The sequence below is a fragment of the Scophthalmus maximus genome, chromosome 3 (genome assembly GCF_022379125.1).
Source record: "Scophthalmus maximus strain ysfricsl-2021 chromosome 3, ASM2237912v1, whole genome shotgun sequence".
In the NCBI taxonomy this organism is placed as follows: Eukaryota; Metazoa; Chordata; class Actinopteri; order Pleuronectiformes; family Scophthalmidae; genus Scophthalmus; species Scophthalmus maximus.
Genome location: NC_061517.1, coordinates 2,736,754 through 2,759,620, shown reverse-complemented (window position 1 = coordinate 2,759,620; position 22,867 = coordinate 2,736,754). Strand labels below are relative to the sequence as shown.

At 47.3% G+C, this 22,867-nt stretch overlaps 1 long non-coding RNA gene across 2 annotated transcripts in view; it reads right to left on the bottom strand.

Annotated features, from left to right (window-relative positions):
- Window positions 1–869: 869 nt before the first annotated feature.
- LOC124849876 overlaps window positions 870–22,867 on the bottom strand; it is a 67,665-nt gene continuing 45,667 nt past the window's right edge. The window contains exons 3-5 of one of the 2 annotated variants that reach the window (XR_007030442.1): window positions 9,490–9,564; window positions 4,696–4,865; window positions 890–940 (exon numbers count right to left, since the gene is read on the bottom strand). This is a non-coding gene — a long non-coding RNA (uncharacterized LOC124849876). Of the gene's footprint in view, window positions 941–4,695; window positions 4,866–9,489; window positions 9,565–22,867 lie in introns of both variants that reach the window. The other variant, XR_007030443.1, reaches the window with a different exon arrangement.

The following is a 22,867-nucleotide window of genomic DNA, read 5'->3' as shown; positions in this document are numbered from 1 at the left end:
CCTCCCCCTCCCTCCCTCTCCCTCTCTCTCTCTCTCTCTCTCTCTCTCTCTCTCTCTCTCCCTCCCTCCCTCCCTCTCCCTCTCTCCCTCCCTCCCTCCCTCCCTGCCTTCTCTCTCTCTCTCTCTCTCTCTCTCTCTCTCTCTCTCTCTCTCCCTCTCTCCCTCCTCTCTCTCTCCCTCTCTCTCTCTCTCTCTCCCTGCCTCCTCCCTCCCTCCCTCCATCCTCCCTCCGTCTCTCTCTCTCCCTCTCTCTCTCTCTCCCTGCCTCCTCCCTCCCTCCCTCCATCCTCTCTCCCTCCCTCCATCCTCTCTCTCTCTCTCTCTCTCTCTCTCTCTCTCTCTCTCTCTCTCTCTCTCTCTCTCTCTCTCTCTCTCTCTCTCTCTCTCTCTCTCTCTCCCTCCCTCCCTCCCTCTCTCTCCCTCTCTCTCCCTGCCTCCTCCCTCCCTCCCTCCATCCTCTCTCCCTCCCTCCCTCCATCCTCTCTCTCTCTCTCTCTCTCTCTCTCTCTCTCTCTCTCTCTCTCTCTCTCTCTCTCTCTCTCTCTCTCTCTCTCCCTCCCTCCCTCTCTCTCTCCCTCCTCTCTCTCTCCCTCTCTCTCTCTCTCTCTCCCTGCCTCCTCCCTCCCTCCCTCCATCCTCTCTCCCTCCCTCCATCCTCTCTCTCTCTCTCTCTCTCTCTCTCTCTCTCTCTCTCCCTCCCTCCCTCCCTCTCTCTCTCTCTCTCTCTCCCTCCCTCCCTCCCTCCCTCTCTCTCTCTCCCTCTCTCTCCCTGCCTCCTCCCTCCCTCCATCCTCTCTCCCTCCCTCCATCCCTCTCTCTCTCTCCCTCTCTCTCTCTCTCTCTCTCCCTCTCTCTCTCTCTCCCTGCCTCCTCCCTCCCTCCATCCTCTCTCCCTCTCTCCGACCGAGCATGAAACTCCCCACATGCACTTGAAGAAACACTGTGGAGGAGAGAAGCCTCACATTTAGACGGACACCTGGAGGTTTACATTCACTGATACTAACTTGAGTCCATCGGGTCAATGTGACAATATGTTTTTCAACAAATCCAACATCGTCTCTGAGACTGAGACTAACAGAAAAAGGGTCAGTTCAAAGATCTTCACTGTGAATCCGAACGTTTCAGCATCGGCTGCTTTAATCCTGTCAAAAAGACATCACTGTGCGCTGTTTCCTCTTCACCAGCGCCCTCTCATCCCGATCCCTCAGTCCCACGGATGAGCAGCAACACTTCAGACCAAAGCCCCTTTTATTCCTGATGGGGGTCGATGACAAACTACATTGTGTCTGTATTCAACTGACGGTTTGAACATGAGAACAGTGTAATCAGTTGATTAAAACCTATTCTGACATTTTCTGCTCATTCAGGTTGAGAAGGTTCAGTAAACTCATCAGTGGTTGAAACACTTGGTTTTAGCTCCTGTCTCTTTAAGGGCCCCTCCCTCCCAATGAAGCCCATGCAGTCTGCTCTGATTGGCCAGCTGGCTCCACTCTGTTGCGATTGGTCAAACCGCTTCCAGCGCATGTAGGAAGTTCTCTCGGGGGCGTGTCAGAGGCGCGAGACGCTTCATTCAAGTATCGTCCGGATGACTCACAAGGTGCTTCAGGTGTTTCAGGAGCTTCAACAGCTTCCGGAGCTTTGGGAGCTTCAAGAGATTCAAGAGCTTCAAGAGATTCAGGAGCTTCAGTAGTTTCAGCAGCTTCATGAGCTGTAGGCGCTTCAAGTGTTTTAGAAGCTTCAAGAGATTCAAGAGCTTCAAGAGATTCAGTAGTTTCAGCAGCTTCAGAAGTTTAAGTAGTTTCAGGAGCTTCAAGAGTTTCAGGAGCTTTGGGAGCGACTTTGGGCTTTTCTTTAACATTGCAGAACTTGAACATACACAACAAACCTAAAGAAACGGAAAAACCAAAGCTTATAGACGTGATACAGTTTGTGGTGATGGTAAATAACCTCCGGATGACGTCAAGATTACGAATAGGGAAACAATGACATCGTGGTTTTAAAAAAAAACACCGTCGACACCGGGTGAAACCTCGTTCACCTGGATGACAGCAGGTAAATAGAATACCTCGTTCACCTGGATGACGTGGCGGAGATGTGACGACCCACTCGCTCTGCTCTTCAGCCAACGCAAACCGGACGAAGCAGACCACAGGACGTGCTCATCTCGCTCCACTGCAGAACAACTCTGCTAACAAGCTCCTAGGATACCTCGCACTTTCCTTACAGCTGTTTGACTACGGAAGCCTCCTGCTGGCAGAGCAGCAGCAGGAACTGTTCAGTTCGCATCAGCGTCACAAGCTGTTGTTAAGCGGCCGCTGACCAGTGAACTAATAAACCCGGTGAAACTGAAAGAACAACGAGGAGAGAGAGAGAGAGAGAGAGAGAGGAAAATCCAGGAGCTGAACACGGAGACAGTCGCGGCGCAGCGGCACGCGTTGAGCCCGAGCGGGGCGAGCTCGCCGCGACCTACTTCCCCAGGACACCGAGCGGCTGGTGACTGTGACACACTTTCAAGTTTCAGCCAAAAGGCAAAAACGCTCTTCGACATTTTTTTATAATCACATTATCTCGACGGTTTTTTTTTTCATTTCGTTACTTGAACAAATTGTGCAATTAGGGCCCGAGCTCCACCGACAGAGTCAGAGCGAGGACGTGTTGGAATCAAAGGGCTTCTTCGAGACACTACACGCGCTCCGACCTGCCCTTAACATTTGCATGAGACCTGGTGGAAAAAGTTGATATTTTAGGGGTCTCGGGCCTGGGTGTGCCAGGATGACGCGGTAGAGCCCCTCACCACAATATCCCCATTCATAAAAATTGATGCAGATGGACGAAATTTGGTAGGCACGTGTATCACATCAAGACCTACAAGAAAGCTCACGGTCGCCATCACCTCCGACCAACAGGAAGTTGGCCGTTTTTGATTTTGTTGAGCAAATTTGTCGCATTTTGGAGATTTTTCACACGGCATACTTCAACGAACTCCTCCGACAGACTTCACACCAGCAGCTTCAAATGCGGCGTGTGTCATCTCAACACCTAGGGGATCAGAAGTTATCAAAATCTTGTTTAGTTTGTAACTGATTGATATTCAACCAATCTTCTCTGAAATTAACTGTAGGTTGATTATCCTGCTAAAAAATACAGTGACTGAAAATATTGTTTTAAAAGTGTTTGTCGTGTAATAAAACAGTTTTTTTATGTCTTGATAACATAAGAAAAGGTCAAGTAAATATGTTTCCTTCTTTGTATTTGTATAGCTTTTCTTCTTCATCTTTTCTGAATTCCTTGTTGAGGAGGAAGACTTTGTAAAGCTCAGTGAAAGCTCAGGTAGTAAACCGGACCACATCAAGTGGTCACTGGATGCGGCGGTTGTGATTCCTAAACTGCAGGAGTTGTATTTACTCCGTCCACTTTCCAGGAGCTGCTTTCATAGAGAAATAAAACAAAACAAGTGGACACAGGTTTGTTCAGAGTTCAGAGTCCAGCAGGACATTAGTATTTTACAGCTCAGCTCCTCCGCAGTCCGAACACTGACTTGTTATTCTGGCTTTGACTTGTTTGAAGTGTTTCTGTTTTCCCCTGTGTGGGTTTTCTTTAAGACAGAGGAGCAGAGGAATCCTGGGAACCGTTTGGCTGCAGGAGAACAAGTTCAGAGTTTCACTTGTTTGTAAAAGATGGTTTTCATAATTTCACTCGAGAAGAGGGTGGACGTCCTCCAATGTCGGGAGCCACAACACGGCCACTGTGTTTTCAGTATACAGCCCAACATGTAATTATTAACTAGGGCTGCAACTAACGATTATTTTCATTGTCGATTCATCTGTCGTTTATTTTCTCGATTAGTTGTTTGGTTCATAAAAATCGATCGATTATTTGATTAAGCGTTGCAGCTCTCGTAGCTTGACGCTGCACTTTAATGGGTAAATATTCACTTAACAACATGTAGCTTCATTTTTTTTTCTTATTTCAGGAATAACTATGACCACTCAGTCTTTATTGTACAGCACTGAACTCTGTGTTTCTATCAGACACAGTGATACTAATATAATATACCTTCCAACCTTCCAACCTTATTCACGTTTACGAAGCCGAAATCAGAGAATTTTGACTCAATAAAAAATACTCGAAACGACTAATGGATTAACTGTCGCAGCTCGACGGAGGGACGACTCCACAGGAACCAGTCGTGAAGCAGGACCTGCCCCACATGAGCGAGCGAGCGACCAGACGTCATTAGCAGGAAGCAACAAGCCGGGATTGACAGCGTACAATGTGCGGCGTGCTCCATTATGTACAACTTGCACTACTGTATTCAGAATAGTCAGAGAAAGCGAGGTCCGGGGAGAAGTAAGGAGCCCGACGACGTAAGGACCTTCAGGTTTCAGGAGGTTCGCAGAAAGACGAGTCGAAGCGGCCGATGAGCAGTTTCAGCGGGAGACGTTTATTTTCGAGATGTGGTCCGTAGCACAAAACGATCCCAAGTGCATATGGGTGCACGGTTCTTTTGTGCTCACCATCTACGAAACAGGCAGCGTGGGATGTCGCTCGTTCTGCGTCATCGTACTAGATATCTTGACATGACATTGGTCATCTATGTCCTTACTTCCTACAAGATACTGGTCCCAGCAAGCACACGTCGGCATCAGCACGATTAACGTTTAGCCCCACCAAGATATTGTTCACAATGCTTACACTCAGGACACATGCCGTCTGCCGGTGGAGACATCTCTCGGTGCTTTTCATTAGACACCGGGTCCCCGAGAAGTCCCACACCACCAGGGATCTCCGTCGCTCTCTCGTCGCAGTTTGACGTCTGTGTTTCATATCTCCACTTCAATCCGAGCATATCAATGCAAATGACTCTTTGGAAAAAGTAAAGCCGGTCCGAGAGCAGACGGTGAAAGAGAGCAGTCACCACTCCAGACTGTGGAACAAACCCCCCCCCCCGTTGAATTATTCTTTCTCCGCATGCCACCAGGGATCTTTCCTGCGCGTCCTCATATTCACTCAAGGAGCTTCAATGTTTCCTTTCCTGTCTCCTTTAGCAGAGGGTACACTGGCGCTTCCTATAAAATAGACCCACAATTCATTGCGGCAGCGGTGTTTAACGTGACGCGCCATGAACGGACGTAAACGATTCAATCCCAAGTAGAAGAAGATGAAGAGCATGAATATGATCGAGAAGAGACGTCATCATGTACGTTACTGTAACAATCATTTACATCTGATGTCACACGGTGTCATGTGGATAAATATGAACAACCTTTTGCTTTCAGTTTCGTCGCATATATTATTGCTATTATTTAAATTCCAACCTTATGTAATGAGCAAATATGTTTCACCGTGTCGTCCATGTTAAGCATGAATCAACCATGCTGACAACTCACGGGGCTTAGTCTGTGGGATTAGCTTCTTTCTTTTTTTTTTGGTTCTTCTTTGGAAATGTGTCGTTTCAACACGACAGACGCACGTCAACAACATCCGCCGTCACGCGACGACGTAGTTTGGTGAAAGTGGAGTCGGATTCTCTGAGCAGCGCTGTGGGCTTCTCCCAAGTCCAATGAATCCTCCTTTACACCTCCGAGGAAAGGACGATCAGGCTCCAGCCCCGGACTGAGGCGACAGACTGATCCACCGCAGCGTCACTTCTCCGTCTCGAGAGACTAAGACTGTAGACGCGGTGAGACGACAAAGCCTCTGCAACACGTGCAGGTTGCGTGTGCGGCGGCGGGCGGCGGTGGCGGCGGCGGCGCGATGCGTGCGCCGTGTCCCGCGAAAAACCCACCGGGCCTGTGAGAGGAGAGAGGTGTTAAAGGGAGAGAGTTCTGAGCAGCTGTGGGAGGCGCTGAGTGGAGATGCCCCCGAGGCTGATAGGACGCTTTGATCAGAGATGGAGGGACACGCCTGTTAAAAGAAAATCAGCAGCCGCACCCGTTCCCCCTCCGCCTCTTTGTATCCCTCTTTTCTCGCCTTTTCCATCTCTCTGTCTTTCTCTTCATCCTCTCCCTCTCTCTCTGGGCCATTTTTCCAAACTCCTCTCCTTCTCCGAGCTCTTTGTCTTTTTCGCACAGACGCACGCCGACGCCAGGGTTCAACGGGAGCGCTCGCTGTTCCCACCAGCTCAGCTCAGAGGCGGAGCCACCGCCACGTCCACGGTCGTATCGACTCCTCAAATCTCTCCACAGTACAAGTCACATTCGCACACATTCCTTCAGCTGCTAGAGACTTTCCTCCACCAAAAAGCGACCAGGTAGATCGTATTACACGACCTTTGTGGTCGTTGTTAGACCGTAGACAACCGTAGATCTGGAATGTCCGTCAAGTGTGTGTAGCTCAATGGATCTGATTCTCTGGAGGACTTGTTGTGGTCTGCCGCGCTTCTTCTGTCACATTCCTACGGTGCATGAAGACACGTCAGAGGAAATTCAGGGTTGAGTGTCTAGCCCACCCACACACGTGGGGTAAGCGGGGATCGAACCGCCGACCTTCGGTCCAGTGACAGTGCTCTCTCTGAAACCATCATCTCCCAACGGCAGGCGGCGCGTTACGACCCATGTGGTCGCTTTAAAGACCGCAGACCTCTAGCGGCCGGGTACATAAGGGACTCAAAGTATTTTGTGGTGTAACTCCCGTAACACCGGTGGATTTGGTGGTACTTCACACATGGGACACGGTTCGAACCCTCGGGGTTAGTGGCCGACCGCCTCTGGCTCCTGAGCCGACAGCCGACCTACAGTGAAACCGACAGGCAGCGTCAATGAGCACCAGCGCAGAACGCCCTGCGATACGCACGCACGCACGCACGCACGCACGCACGCACACACACACACACACACACACACCAATAAATCACACCGATCCGGTCCGGACTAAAAAGGCGAACAGCTGCAGACCCGTTGCACCAGATTCCGGCGATGATACTTCAATGCTCTGACTTCACGGCAGCATATTTATTTCTGAGAACACTTTCCCAGTGATTTTTTTTTTTGGCAGGGGGGGGGGGCTTTTGTGGTTTCACTTTGTGTGTCTTCCAGGGCGGCTGCGGCGGGATACTCTGACACTGAGCAACAGCGGTGAGTAAATTATTCCATTCAATTATCTGAGCATTTGCTCAATATAAATACCATCTGGGTGCTTGAAATAGATTAGTTTAAGGCCATGGTAAATTATTAAACTATTCCCAGTGAACGAGTCCCCGTTCCCCCTTTAAACGAGGCAGACTTACGGGGCTCCCGCCGAGCCTCCGGTCGCCCCCGGTCCCAACAGGAACGTGAAAACAGGTTCCGCCGACCGCTTGACCCCTTCGCTTCTTCCCTCTGCCCAAACACTTAACCCGTTTCCCCAGACCGGCCCGGGCCTGGTCCAACTAGCATGACGGCTCAAACAGAGGAAAGTGTGCTCACGGAAAAACTTCCACTCTCCGGAAAAAAAGGAGTGGACTGTGAAATATCAGCCCCTCTGATGTCGGCACATTACTCTTGACCATAATGTCTTTGGCAGGGCGAGCCTCTCCGCCGCCACTTCCACATGACCTCAATCACGCCTCTCTCGCTCGCTCGCTCCGCTCGCTCCGTCTGCGCTCAGACAACAGACCTGCAGCAAAGTGTTTTCTCATTTATTCAGCTCGCTCCCCGCCAAACCAAAATGTGAACACATGGCTGCACTGCGATGTGCGGACGCGACCTCGGACACACACACACACACGGACACACACACACGGACACACACACACACACGGACACACACACACGGACACACACACAAACACGGACACACACACACGGACACACACACACGGACACACACACACACACACACGGACACACACACACACACACAGACACACACACACACAAACACACACACACACACACGCACAATGTAAGCAATGTTTCATCTGATGCTCGTCTACATTGTAATATGATAGAAATACATAAAAATATCTTTTATTTGTTCTTTCTGTAATGTCGGTTTTTCTTCCGCCTTTGACTTTTGTTCCTTTTGTCGGTTTTTCTTCCTCCGTCCTGCTATGGAGGAAATTACATAATTAAAAGAATAAAACATTTGATACGGCTGCTCGTTTAGTCACAACGCCTTTTCTGTATGTTTTTGTTGGTGTCAATTTTTCAACCAAATATTTTCTAATTTACTTAAATCACAGATGAAATGGTTTTTTTCTCTCGTGTGCTGTGGAGAATCGGATTAATTCATATCAATCAAAGACCTTTTTTCTCTCCTCCTGCTGCAGCCGCATGACACTTAGTAAAACACCGATGTGAATAATGTTTCTCTGCTTCCTTGAACGGACAATCAGATACTTCATCGCTCACACTTTTCTCATCGGAGAGACGTCAGGAAAAACAAAAGCCCTTAATTGACCTTCTTCTGCAGATCACGGGGCTTCAGGCGTTTCGCTGAGCGCGGCCTCCGGCGCGCACGGAAACCAAACAAAGGGAAAACCAGGGCTTCATCAGAACACCTAATACAATAAGGTGTTGAGAGTATGAAAAGGCAATTTCACCCTTGGGTAGAATTAGGGCGACTGAGTCTAATGTCCACGTCGTGCTTCATAACATCGGGCTGTGAACACCGAGACACAGAAGTTGTTTCGTCCTCGCGGCGTGACCTTACCGGGGTCAGGGGGGCGGAGCCACGACTCTGTCCCTCCTCCTCTTTGCCTTTATACTTTTAAAACCGATCCGCGTCCGCGTTGGCTCCTTTCACACCCGAATCATCGACCGGCGTTGATCCACGTCGAGCGGACTCCCACGTTCGGAAATAAGAACTTGTCTCGTTCACTTTACGATGGTTGATGCGTCACGTTTCCGTCTTCGTGTGCGTTGAATGAATGTGTACGAAACAAAAAGATCAATGCAGGTCCTTTATGCTGATACTGTCCCTCAGTTTTATTTTAAAACAAGCTCAAGTTTAAGATTATTACAAGATTTAGTAAATTGCTGGGTAAGGGACATTGAAACGCTGCTTTTCATGGTCTCAGATGATGATGAATCAGCTCAGCAATTTCTTGGAAACATGTGAAACAAAATTCACGTCACCTGCACACTTTTGCCTTTTTCTATCTTGATCGCGGCAACTGTCGTCAGCGTTTCATTTTTGCTGGATTTTTTTTTTGCGGGGGGGGGGGGGGGGGGGGGCTGTGTGGAAATGTCAGCAATTTCAAAAACTGTCATCCCGAGAAGCTGTGTGACAGAACGTTGTGATCCGAACGCTTTTAAAAACTTTGACGTGAAGTGTTGGAAAAAAGCGGCTTCAACAAACAAGAAAATAATAAAAAAAACACTGACAAAGCACAAAAATACACAAAAATACACATAAATACACAAAAATACACAGCCTGCGAAGCAAATTACTGACCACGGCCGGGATTCATCGCCGCCGCTTCAACTCAGAGGGGGAATGTATGAATGAATCAAATGTATTTTTACATATATACAGGGTAACCATATGTCTCGTCTCTGGCAGTACCTGTCACACGCCGTCTCCTGGACGTTTGTGAAGGTGTTTTCTTCCATCTTGGTCCAAAAGAAAGAAAGAATCCATCTGTGGAGAAGAAGAGACAGAGCGACCTGTTTTCCGTCTGTGCTTCTCAAATCATGATAATAATTATAATAATAATAGTAATGAAATCATATCCTAATGTGATGAATCGTTATTAATATACACCACAGCAGGGTGTTTAGAGGAACTTCAGCTGGAGGCACATCCACACGTTCAGTCGTCACATTTCAGCTAAACTGGCCCAACAAAAGGTTATTTTACATAACTCGACAGACCTTACATGTTTCATGTCAACGTTAAATCCGCTCAATTCTCCGATGCTCTCGTCAGGACGACGAACTTAGCGGCGTCAGAGTCGGGGCGATAACATCACGGCAAGCGTCTCAATTTCAATTGCCCAAGTACAAAGTGTTTTATATATATAGAGATTTATTTCTCAGTGAGTCCACTTGCTCAAACACTCACCTGACTGTAGTTTCCTGCTCACACAGTTGTTTTCATGAATTTCCACATCTCTTCACTTTGCCACGCAGTTTAACCTCATTTGCAGTTAACTTAACGTGACACTTCATTTCTTTGCAGTACTTATTTGTCCTAGTCTGTTACATTGATCCTTTGTCTCTTTGTCTCCGAGTTACCGGGAGCACGAGGGGGCCACTTCCTGGTTCTGCAAAAGGCGTGGCCGAGGGCCAGGGACACCTAAATGCTGGAACCAGCTGATTGGGCTAAACCATATGCTGCCGTGTCATGGGGGGTATCTGGGAGGTACAGTACGTCCGGGGCCGAGAACACGATAAGAAGATGTAATATCTTACGTATTTTCTTTGATTTAACACTTTTTTAAGGCATTTAAATGATGCGTGTAATTTGGTTAGGATTGGGTTTGTTGTCGTTTCTTTTTCAAACTTTTTTCGAACCTTTCAAAATGACCAATTTATTGGTTTTAAATGCAAAATAATCACTTCATCTACCGCTCTTCTTTCCCTGTCCCGCATTTGAATATCTGCCTCAAAGGGGAAACCTCCGGTGCAGAAGGTTCCGATAATGCTCCTGATTACCAACCGCCATTAAAAACGATGAAGAAGAAGAAGAAGAAGAAGAAGAAGAAGAGCGTACAACCAATCACGTTGGGACCTCTTATCTGGTTCTGGCCCAAGAGCGAGGCCTCAATCGTAGCTCGTCGTTTTGATTTAGTTGTAGTTGGCGTCCATCTTGTCTTCATCTCGTGTATCTGTTCCCCTCCATACGTCACCGTGAGATCTGTTTCTTCAGGCAACACCTTATTCGTTTAGCTGCTGTCTTAGGTACGGTTACATTTAGTTGACCGAGAGGTTAAATGTTTGGTTTATATTGATTTTGCCAGCTGGTCAACACTGGCGGCTCGTGCCAGTGGATAGTGATGTTCCATTGTTTGTTCCCCTGGCGTCAAATGAATATTAGGAAAACGAGTAAAGACTCAGAACGGAATCATCCAGCGAAGGCGCCGCACAGACGGTCTGGACCACAGGTGTGAACAGTGCGATCCGCCGGCCCTGAAGGCCCCTTTTCTTTCTCCACGGAACAGATTTCGACGTGGCACAGTGTGAAAAGCACACGTGCAAATAATGAAATGAGTCGACGGGACAGAGAGAACAGAGAGAAGATCAGGAAACCGCCGAGACTCCCGCTGAGGCACGAGTCACAAATGTCCGCCGCATTAATTACTCATTGGTGCCGAACTTCCGACCTTTCGCCTAACGCTTGCTACGTAGCTTTAGCATCACTCCCAAATGTCTGAAGGCGATGGAGACGTTTCTCCACGCTGGAGTGCGACGTTGTATTTGTGCACGTGTAGATTAATAACACATCCTCAGTCGCTGTGTGTTTCCTGCGGACAGTATTCGCTGTTGCAGTTTGTGTCTGTCCACAAACTGGTTGTTTTTTTTATGCGGCAGCGTTGCACAACAATATGCATGAGATGAAAATTCCATCATTTTCTACACAAATTCTGGAGGTCGTACATTTTCAGCCGGGAAAACTTGGATTACACTTGATTCTTTTCCACCTCGAGGTGGTTGATAACACACTAGTCGGGAATTAAGTGGAAACTGATCCTCAACCCTGGGTCGGATTTGATAAATCCCACAGAAGATGCCTCCGCTCATGCTCGTGTGATGAATGTATTTTACACATATTGCGCGGACACTTTCCTATATGAATTATGCATGTTGTGACGTTTCAAGGGAAACTGCCTGCCGGTGATGCTGCACACTTTAGTGGACGGCTAGGAGAAGTTAAGCATCTGCACCGGGCTACTTCGGGGAAGCGCTTCGGGTTCATAGAAAACATATCATGCATTATTATTATTACTGGCAGTTTAAGGATGGAATACTAGAAAGACAGTGACGTGTTGTGACAGTTTGTTGTCATGCCGTTCCAGTCCTGGAAAACTGAGCAACGAGATGCAGCCGCGATCCAACCACTTTGCTCAGATCCTCATTCACCAAACATTCCCAGTCATTCAAATGAGTCATCTGCAATAACGCTAATGAATGCAACAATTAGCAAAGCACTCCTGCAACTATACTCGTGTTCCGACAAATACATCGGTGACATTCATTGGACGAGGGTGTTCGGAGCGGAGAGGAACTTTTGCAGAGGTGAAGTCATTTAAAGAATGAAACTATATGAGGTTTAGAAACTAAAACATTGGAGCGTTACAGTTTAGATTTAAGACAATCACTTTTTCTTACATAATGAATATCCACGAGTCCGGCGTTGTCAAATCCACCTGTGCAAAGGCTCAGGAACATCTCCCATTTTGATTTCCAAGGGACAATATTACAGGTTGCACAGCCGACCACAACCAATCGGAAGGCTCGAACGCGGTGGAGCGCAGATCGTCAGGAAAATTGTAAGAAGATATCAAGAGAAACAGCTGAAGCTTTCGTTCCAGGTCTTTTCATTCTGTTTCCACAGCGCCGCTCAGACATGGACTCTCCACATCAGTGGCCGCCATCTTGTCAATGAAAGCGCTTCGTTGTGGCGCCTCCTCTGCTATTTACGGTACATCCGGGAAAGATTCTCAGTCGTCTTCACGAGGAGCTCGGCTCCGCCTTCGTGTCGCCACCGAGGTTTTTGTGGTGCGAACCGGGTCACTGATGGTGTCTGTCTCCGTCGGGCCTGTGCTCGCTGTCATTAACCTGTCTGACACCCGGCACTCGGGTCGCTGACACCGCTGGCGGCGGGCGGTTGACCCAGCTGGTGTCTGCGTCTGCAGTTCCTCGGCGCCTGAACCTGGACGGGTCGGACTCATTAGTGGTCGGGCCGCTCACCTGCGAAGGCTGAACTCGGGTCAGTCTCCAAAAACACGCAGACAAAGACCCGTTTCCCCTCTGTGAGCCGCGATGAAGAGTCAACAGTGAGTTTGACCTCACGCTGCGAGTGGGTGGACGGATACTCACACACACACACACACACACACACACACAGAAACACACACACACACACAAACACACACACACATTACAACTAAATGAATGACAGAGATTGACGGTAGGTGAAGTTAATGTAAAGGAGGCAGTGAATAATATCTGACACCCTGTATGTTACACTACTTTTGTAAATGCAGGGGTTTGTGGGTAAAGTCAAGTGATTATCACAACGATAATAATAATAATAGATATACGTGCCTACCAAGTTTGGTTCATCTGCATCGGATTCAAAGCAGGTAGAAATGTGGTAAGGGGCTCTATGGACCCTCAAAATATCATATTTTTCACTGGTTCTGATGCGTGCGTACATTTTTTCGGGCAGGTCGGAGCACTTCTACTGCCTCAAATTAGCGATTTATTTGCTGAATAATAATAAAAGTAATTCCTTCAGATACAATGGGTCCTCTCTTTGTCTTTGTCAGTGGAGCTCGGGCCCTACTACTACTAATAATAACGAGAGCCCTGGAATATAAAGATTGTTACCAGTTCTAAGTAGCGTGTGCAAAATTAATAATCATAATAATAATAATGTTTGCGGTTACAGTAGGTCCTCGCCCTCCAGCTAGTTGTCGGCGCTCAGGCCTAATAACAATAATGACGATGAGAGCGTACATGTACATTTTTGCTGTTAATATGAGTTTAGCTCATGATCAAAACATGAGGCTCAACATGTCGTGTTAAGGTACCTGTGATTATTGATTGAACACATAATTTGCACATTAATCAGCACTGTACATATTTCCATCACATGCCACTGATGTGAGACACTTCTGATGTGAGAGCAGGTCGGCACTTCAGATAAGACACGAGGAGAGGAAGTCGTTTGTGCTTTTCTTCAGCTACGGCAATAAAACATTTAAAAAAAGATATTAAAAACATCAAAAACCTTAAAGTAAAGTAACAGGTGCACTCATAATCAAAAGACACGGTTAATATAAGATAAGCTGAACCTGTCTTGATGAGATGTGAGACCCGCAGCGCTGAAGAACAGATAACTGATGTCTATACTACTGGATGTAACCGTGTGAAGTCTCTTCGCCGTCTGTCTTTACGAACACAGAACTCTTTTTTTTTTTTTTACTGAGAACAAAACAATAATTTAACAAAAAAAAAAAAAAAAGGTCCTCAGTTAAACTAAATATGTGTTTTCATCACGGAAGAATGGAAGAAAAAAATTGGAGGAGAATTCCATCGAGTTATGCCGAATGCTGCGGCCTTGGTTCGCCAACAGGACAAAAAGCTTCATTTATCATTAAGATGGAAGCAGACGGGGGGATTTATCGAAGGCCGGAGGTTTATCAAAGTTTATTTCCAGCTACGTATATATATTTGATATCAATTCTTTCATAGACAAATGACAAGTTTATTACTTTAACTTGTATCTGATGGTCGATGGTCAGAAGACTCTCAGTCTCACATCTTCACCAGCGTTGTTAACTTTACTTCATCCATCTCATTAAACCCCGAATGTTTCACTTCTGTGATTTTTCAGCTGCCAAATCCTTTAACATTAAACGCGGCATAAAGTCACTGATCAGCAGCAGCGACAGAAAAAAACAAAACCCAACATGGCATTTTCCACAAGCTGTTAATATAAAATTTTAAAAATAAAAACCTCCCTATCCAAAATGGTTTGTGAAAAAAACAAACAAACATGGAGATTGACTCAAATTAAAACACTCAAGTGTTAAATTATTCAGTCCCACACGGATTTTGAATTACAGATACAGTGGATATGAAAAAAGGGACAGCGCGACGGATTAAATGATTAGCAGAGATCCAGGGAGAAATGCAAATGCTCAGAAGAGGAAAAAGACAGAGAAGCGGGCGAGGAACAAACTTCTGCATCAAAGCATCTAACCAATAAATCCAAACCACACGGTCACGGTCCATCAATCAAACAGTACACAAGCCCAGATAGGACCAAAACAAATGGACCTCCTGTACTTCAAGCAGTTCTTCAGCAGGTGTGAGCACCGACTGTCGTCCGTCAGTTATCCACGTTAGCTCACGCGATCGGGAACTGTGCTGCGACCGCAGACTTCGGGACGGGAGCGAACATCGGCGCGTTGAAGATCATCGCTAGCCGGGGAGCGTTGGATCTACAGCCATCTGTCACAGGGGAAGAGCCGGCAGTCGCCCTGCGAAGGTGCGTCAGGTCGGGGGGGAACAAACCAGCGTGCACTTGTTTTTTCCCGGACATCACCCAGGTGCGCGCCGAATTAGTCGGGGTCGGAGCGCGATCGCCGAGGGTCTCGAAGGGAAGGACACTGTGGACACCGGGTGAGCCATCCTGCTGACACGCCAACTCAGAGTGCAGGGGTTTTTTTAAGCCACAACACAGGCGTTTGTTCCCCACCAACCCTTCTCACCGGACTTGGCTCCCGTCATCATCTTCTTCCTGCTGAAGCAGGACAGTTTGTGCTGATCCCAGATCTCTGGGTCCTCTACCAGAGATCTGGGAGTTCCAGGGTTCTGCGCAGTATCTTGGCCGTGCCTAGGGGTTTGCGCTCTTCTTGGACCGAGACCTCAAGATGTTGTACCTGGAATCTGCTGGAGCCACCATCCCAGTTTGTGGGTCACGGCCCCGCCAGTGCTCCGATCACTACTGGCCTTGGCTTTTACTCCCCACATCTCATGGTGTCCTTCGGTCTTCTCTTCTTCTTGCCACATCTATAACCACCGGCCGCCTTCTTCTGTTGTTTGTCGGTCAACGCGTCATGTCCCGTTGGTTTTAGCCATCACCAGTTTCAGGTCAGTCTGGATCTTGGAAGTGCCACAGGATCGCAATTCATTCATTCATTGGTGCTAACTGAGCCCACCTCAGCACGAGTGAATCCGCAAATTTGCAAAAGTGCCACACCGGCTCGGACGTCGCTCCGGGTCGACAAGGTCCGCGTCAGCTGTTGGGGAACCGGGGCAACCGGATGAGAAATGGGCTACTGGAACAAAACAAGGATGGACCAGAGAGAAGAACAGAGATCTGTTGGAATGCTACAATACTATACTATACTATACTATACCCCAGCGGGAGGGGTTACATGCAGAGGATGTGGGATATAGCTCGTCTGAAGATGCTTGATGATGAAAAGAAAAGAAAATGGCCACAGAGAAGAAACAGTTCTTCAGTGTCAGGTGGAGCGAGGAGAGAAGACAGCGACGTCTTCATTCAATCAGGCAATTAAGATGAGAAACACTGGCAGGTTTTCATTTCATCATCAGGGTCTTTACCAGAGAATATAAACCTCAGAACCTACATTCCCTTATGAGACAATGGGGGAAAAGAAGACTTCAAGTCGTGTCGGGGAAACATTTATTCCGTGGCAGAGATCAAGGACTCGTCGTCAGATGTAGATGAAACGTTCTGGAGATGGAACGATTGATTATTGATTTGAATTTTTTTCCTGTCATGCCGATGATTGTATCCCGTGCGGATGGACGGGAGGACGGGGGAGACGTGCGGGACTTTGAAGTCGGGAGCGCGTCTTTGAAGCCCGTCGGCATTGTAATGTGCTTTAAACGTCTCTATACCTGAGCGGAATATTCCACCCACGAGACCCTTGCAGAAGATAAAACCGGAGTTTCGCCGGCGAAAATCGCGTCCTCCTCGGAAACCGCTTTGTGATGGAGGTGAATTTGCAACTAAACGTGGAAGTTATCTGCTCCTTTCAGTCGGGCTCACGTGTCTTATCAGATCTCTCCCGTCTCTCGCAGTCTTCAGCAGGCGCCGGCGGCAGAAATGGAGGAGGCGCGTTCGCAGCCGAGCAGCAGCAGCACAACAGGCGGCGGCGCCGCCGCTTCCTGCCACGTCGCCTGCCTGTGACCTAAACCAAACACAGTGTCACACCTGAGGCACAGGGACAATGCGGAGCACTAATCGGCAGATGCCAGGGTGTTCTGCACAAAGTGCTCCACTATGACAGAGCGTTCCCCGTGTAATTACTGCATCTCGGGTTTGGGACCATTAAATATTCATCCGCCATCGGCCGGGAGCCGCTCCAACTCTGCCACTTCCTCTGGCAGCTCTTTGCACGTGCAGACTGTTAATGCGCCATTTCCTTCTCTCTTTTTTTTGGTGTCCCTCTGTTCTCCCGTTCACAACTTAAACTTTTCTCTTTTAATCACCAGCGTCTCCGCCGCGCGCTTATCCTCCCACTTGGTGTGCTTCCCGGCAACTGTGAGTCCATATCTGTCCGGGAATAATTAATAGATAATTGGTGCTATTTAGAGTCGAGACGAAAGACGAGAAGGAACTAAAGACGTGAACTATTGAAAAGAAACATCAAGGCAGTTCTTGTCACAAAGCGAGCGCGATCGGAACATCACCACGATCCCGTAATGTGGCCACGACTAAAGCTTGGAAGCGTCTGGATTAAAGTCGACCTGAGGAGCGTTTAATATGAGAGACGGGTGAGTTCAATGTACTCCGTTTTAATGCGCCCTTGTGTCTTTAAAAACACAACGCCACACTTGGAGCCAGGCGACAGGTCAAGGGGTCGCAACGGTATGTGCTCATTTTTTTGAAAATTACGAATTTCACCTGACGACACTGCATCACACACACGCTGGTGTTGTCTAATCCCAACATTGACACTAATCCCTTGTGCCAATCGATATACTGACACCTTCTTCTTCTCACCAGTTGAGGGGCCAGAAATGGGGCATTGATTTTGGAAATATGTACCAAAATAATCGGAGTATAGTTTTGAAATCCACGTGCTGAGCAACACAAATGTAAATTATATCCATGTGGCCAACGAGTTTAGTCTAATTACAGATTATTATTTGAACTATTTGACCTATATCACGGCAAAACAATAACTTCATTACTTATTATTACTAATAAACACACGAAACATTATTAAATCAGACGGAAAAAATAAACCGGTGTAAATTTCACGACACGTTTCATTTGCGCAACAGAATTAATCTAGAGACTCGTGTGAGTTTTTTTTTTCTCTTTTTTAAAAAATCCATCTCAACACGCATTAACGTTGACGGGTGTCACAGCGTCCGTCAGGTACAGTAGATGTCCCGCGGGGCGGCTCTGTGAAATGAACCGACTCCTCGCCGTAGACACGCTACTGACTGGCGGCGCTCCGCTCGGGTTTTGTCTGGCAGGACGTCGGCGACGTGGCAGTTTGAAAGTTTGAGCCTAAACTTGTTAAATGCAGTTTTAATCAGTCGCCGTTGCCTCCGGTGACAGACTCAATCTCGTTCCAGAGTGAGACGGCGAACACGGCCGCACCTGGGCGGCTCGGCCTCCTGGCGCCGTCGCGTGCATTATTCAAATCCCATTTTCATACATCTACGCTGTAAAGGTGCGAGGCCTTCGCCGCAGTTTGTCCGCCCGACGCATGGAGGAGGGTGTTTTCATCAACGGACTCCGAGCTCTCTCCCTCAAAGTCTTTGGACCGCGTCACGAAATGGACTCGGCTTCTCCGCGGATCCAAATGTACCGGCACACACGGAGACAATGAGAACGGATTCAAAGGACGACAGAGACACGGATGTACAGCCAAACAAAGAATAATAAGATTTTTAGAGCAAACACATACGCACAGACGTGCCGGGCAACAAATGACCCACTGAACACGTAGATCGCTGAAGGACGTCACTGCGGACGCTACAGAATTATGCTGCGCTCACACCGAAAACAGCGGGCAAATTGTTCACGCAATGAGATGTCGGGCGAGTGTAGCATCCGCCCGACGCGGCCAGCTATCGCTCAGATCCGCCCGAAGTCGACGACCTCTGCGTCCAACAGAGACCGTAATCAAGTAATCTGTCGATTATTTCCTCGATTAATCGATCAGTTCATAAAACTGTAATAAAATTAAGTTTGTGTTTCCCCAAACCACCAAGATGATGTTTTTGTTTTGTCCACGCACCAAAGATCTTCAGTTCACTGTCGCACAGGAGCAAAGACACCAGAACATATTCACATTTAAGAAGCTGAAATCAAAGAATTTGGACTTATAAAAACCACTTGAACAGATTAATCGACTGTCAAAATAGTTTAATATTAATTTTAATTAATTTAGTTGTCGATCATTAACCGATTAATCGATTAACTGTCGCAGCTCCACTTCGCTGGTTGCATTCACGTGCGAACTCGCTTATCGTTTGGTGTGAGTCAATAAAAAAAAATTAAAAAAAAACAAGACTTGAAATGCGATAATAAGGCGAAACGTGAAAATATGAACAGAGGAAACAGAAACCGTGTCCCTGCCCTGGTGAACATGCGCAGCTCTCACAGTCTATCACCTCAGTTTCCGGCTGAAAGGCGAGAAGCCTTGACTGAAGGAGCAGAAATGAAGTGTGGTCTTTTTTGCGCCGTTAACCATGATATTATATCATATGGTACTAAAAGGTTTTTTTGGACTCATTTCTATCTGATTGATACTTTCTGCAGCTAAATAGACACATTAACAGAATCCTGGGAGTAAACTGGTGCTCGCCCGTCTTCCACCGGCTGCAGGAGAACGCTCTCTCTGAGGAGGCGCTGCTCTGCCGACTGTAATAAACTGATTGTTTATTATGCGTTACAGGAAATTAACCAGCGGCCCAGGAAGAGGAGGAGGTGCAAAGGGCCGACATTGGTCCCGCGGGACAGTGAGATGCCTTTTGTCTTTTCCTCGTCGTCGATGCCTCGAAAACTTACGGCACCTGAAGAGCCACGGGATAATTTCATTTCTCTCTGTTGTCAAGAACACACACACACACGCACGCACACACACACACACACACACACGTAAAAAAAACAATGTCAACCAATAAAACAGCAGGAGTGAAAAGTGTCCTAGGAAATGAGAAATGAGAAAGAGAGACATCCGAGGAAGATCGCTTCATCCGAACTCTGCGGTTTGGGATTATTTCATTTCATTATGATTTCAGCTTCTTAACTGTGAATATTTTCTCATTCCTTTGCTCCTCTGTGACAGTGAACTGAATATCTTTGGTGTGTGGACAAAACAAAACTTCCTCTTGGTGGTTTTGGGGAAACACGATCGACATTTTTAAACATTTTATCACATTTTATGAACCAAACAACTCATCGATTAATCCAGAAAATGATCAACAGATTAATGGATGATGAAAATGATCTGTTAGTTGCAGCCCTACATATGAAAGATTATTTGGGCCAGTCATAAGAAAAAAAAAATGAGGGCTAAGAATTATTTATTTTGTTTTTTAAACATTCGGAGAATAAAATCAAAATGTCGAGAATAAAGTCGAAATGCTACTTGTGTCGAAAATTGTGACCCGGAATCCCTTTTCATCAGCACCAACCAACCGGATGCTGATGTTTTGCTAGCCAGTTTGCTAAGTTTACGCTAGCTGCTAGCCAAGTTGTAAAGTTGCGATGTTATTGTCATCGACATGCTGAATCTGGAAGAAACCCCGCGGGGACAACGGGTGTTTGCACGTGAACGTCAACTCGTGTGTCCGGTCACGACAGCGTTCAACTGCAAACAACTGTTAGCAAAGTTAGCGTAGCTTTGCTAACGCTAGTTAACGTGGATGTGTGGCGGCTGAACTGGAACCACAACACGGACGTTTAGGGCTATTTCGACTTTAATGTCGACATTTCTCGAAATGTTAGTGAATTGAAAAAAATCAATTCATATTAATAAAAAAGTAAAATCTTCCCCCTCGTCATTCTTCTTCTTCCTCTGCTTGGCCCTAATCCTCTTCCGTACCTACGAGCTTCTGGGAGTCGACCTGACTGATGTCAGATCCGTCCAGCTGGGAAAATCAGAAGATTAAAATGAAATGTTTTTTTTCCTCCTCTTATCTCCTTCTTGCTCACGTTATTTATTCATCTTTTCTTTGGCCGTCTCCTCTCATCTTTTCTCTTCCTATTATATTCCTTCTATCTTCTATTAACATTCACTCCGGTTTTTGTGCATTTCTCAATTTCCAATTTTTCTTTTCTCCCCCTTTCTCCCTCCATTCTCCGCTGCCATGATGAGAAAATGATTGCCTCTCCACATCGGGGATCCTCATCTCCTTTATTACATAGGTGAGAAAAAGGCAGTTTATTTCATCACTGTTCTCTCTCTCTCTCTCTCTCTCTCTCTCTCTCTCTGCTCCGACAGACCAGAGGCCCCACAATAACGATGGCGGGGATTTTCTTCTTCTCATTTCTTTAGATAGAATAACAAAGAAATCCATCCAGTGATTATGTGGACGTCTTCATGGCGGACGCCGAGTGGGGCGGCGGCACGCTGAGCGCCGGGCGGAGGACGGAGGAATGTGGAAGAAGTGAAAAGCTGGTCATGAATAAATATGACACCGCATTTTTCTTTCTCTTCTTCTTTTCCCCTCCTCTCCTTATCGAGGCTGCCCAGAGAGAGGTGGAAGAGAGGCAGCGCGGTGATTACTGCGACTGCTGCTGACTCTCTGACAGCAGATGTCTTGTTGATGATAGGGAACACGGCTACATGAAGGCAACATACAAATGTGCTGAGCGGGGGCGGCGGCGGCGGCGGCGACACCCTCAGCGTCGTAGTCACATCGTTAACTGAACGTTTAGGCCCGGGATTCTGCGTAAGTTGCGTCCCGACGCTTGCGGACCCCCCTTGCTGGGTGCAGAGTTTCAGTCTCAGTGTATTTTGCAAAAACAAGAGACAGATTTAAATATCAAGATTTGGAGAGAGAGAGAGAGAGAGAGAGAGAGAGAGAGAGAGAGAGAGAGAAAAACCAGCCACCTCACTAGACAAAGCATCAACGACGCTGCTGCGTATGCATCCGCACCGTGATCCCCCTGCTGCGTCCGAGGGGCTTAACGGGAACTAACTGTACTCGGAGGGATCGAGAGAATAAAAAGACTGCGGACGACAAAAATGTCAGAGAGAGAGAGAGAGAGAGAGAGAGGGTGAGAGAGAGGGAGGGAGGCTGCCATTGGCTGAATTGTTTAAAAATGAAATAATGGTGTTTGATGCTCGGGCAGGTTCTTTTGTGGAGGCTAATATAAACCCTGCAGTGTTTCTCTACGGGCTATTCTCAGCTCACCGTAATGCTCACCAGCTCCTTCTGCACACACACACACACACACACACACACACACACACACACACACACACACACAATGCCTCTCACTTTGTTTATTCCTTTGTTTCCCCTCTCTCTCTCTCTCTCTCTCTCTCTGCGGTGATTTGAACAGCAGATTGCAGATTTCGGTCTTTAGCCGGGAGCAGCGGAGGGAGAGCGATGCAGCGGTCGACTCTGACTCAGACTGACTGACTCTGGTTCCTACCTGCACCGTGTCGATGGAGCCGGCTGGAGTAAGGAACGGCAATTTTGCCGGTGGCTCGCGCCTCGTCGTGTCTGCAGGGGGAACAGGGGGAACAGTCGCACCGGTCTCTGTTCCCCACGAGACAATAAACGAGGGAGTTTATGTTCCAACCGAAGCTGATGACCTAACATGTAATGTCACTCCACTGCCACACACACACACACACACACACACACAAGCTCTCACTTGTGTCTCCGATGAGTTCTTCACTCCAGAATGTTGCTCGTCATTATTTTTTTTAATATTTCTGGTCAACAAGCCGAGCGTCTGATTGGAGTGAGACTCGTGAAAAGACGGGAACGGGAGAAGTGGTCAAGAGTTTTCAGGAAAAGACAAGGTCGAAGGAATAAGACGTCGCCAAATATTCACCAATACTCAGAGACAGGAAGTCTTTTCTGTCTCCTGGTTTGCTTCCGTTTCTGGTCGCAGATCAACAAGCCTCAAACACAACACTGACACATCATCAGCGTATAGAGTCAAAATGGCTAATGAGGTAGCAAACGTGGAAGAGTTTGACCTGATGAATCAATATTCACTTTCCTTATCTTCATGTTCCTTCACCTCGAAGGGA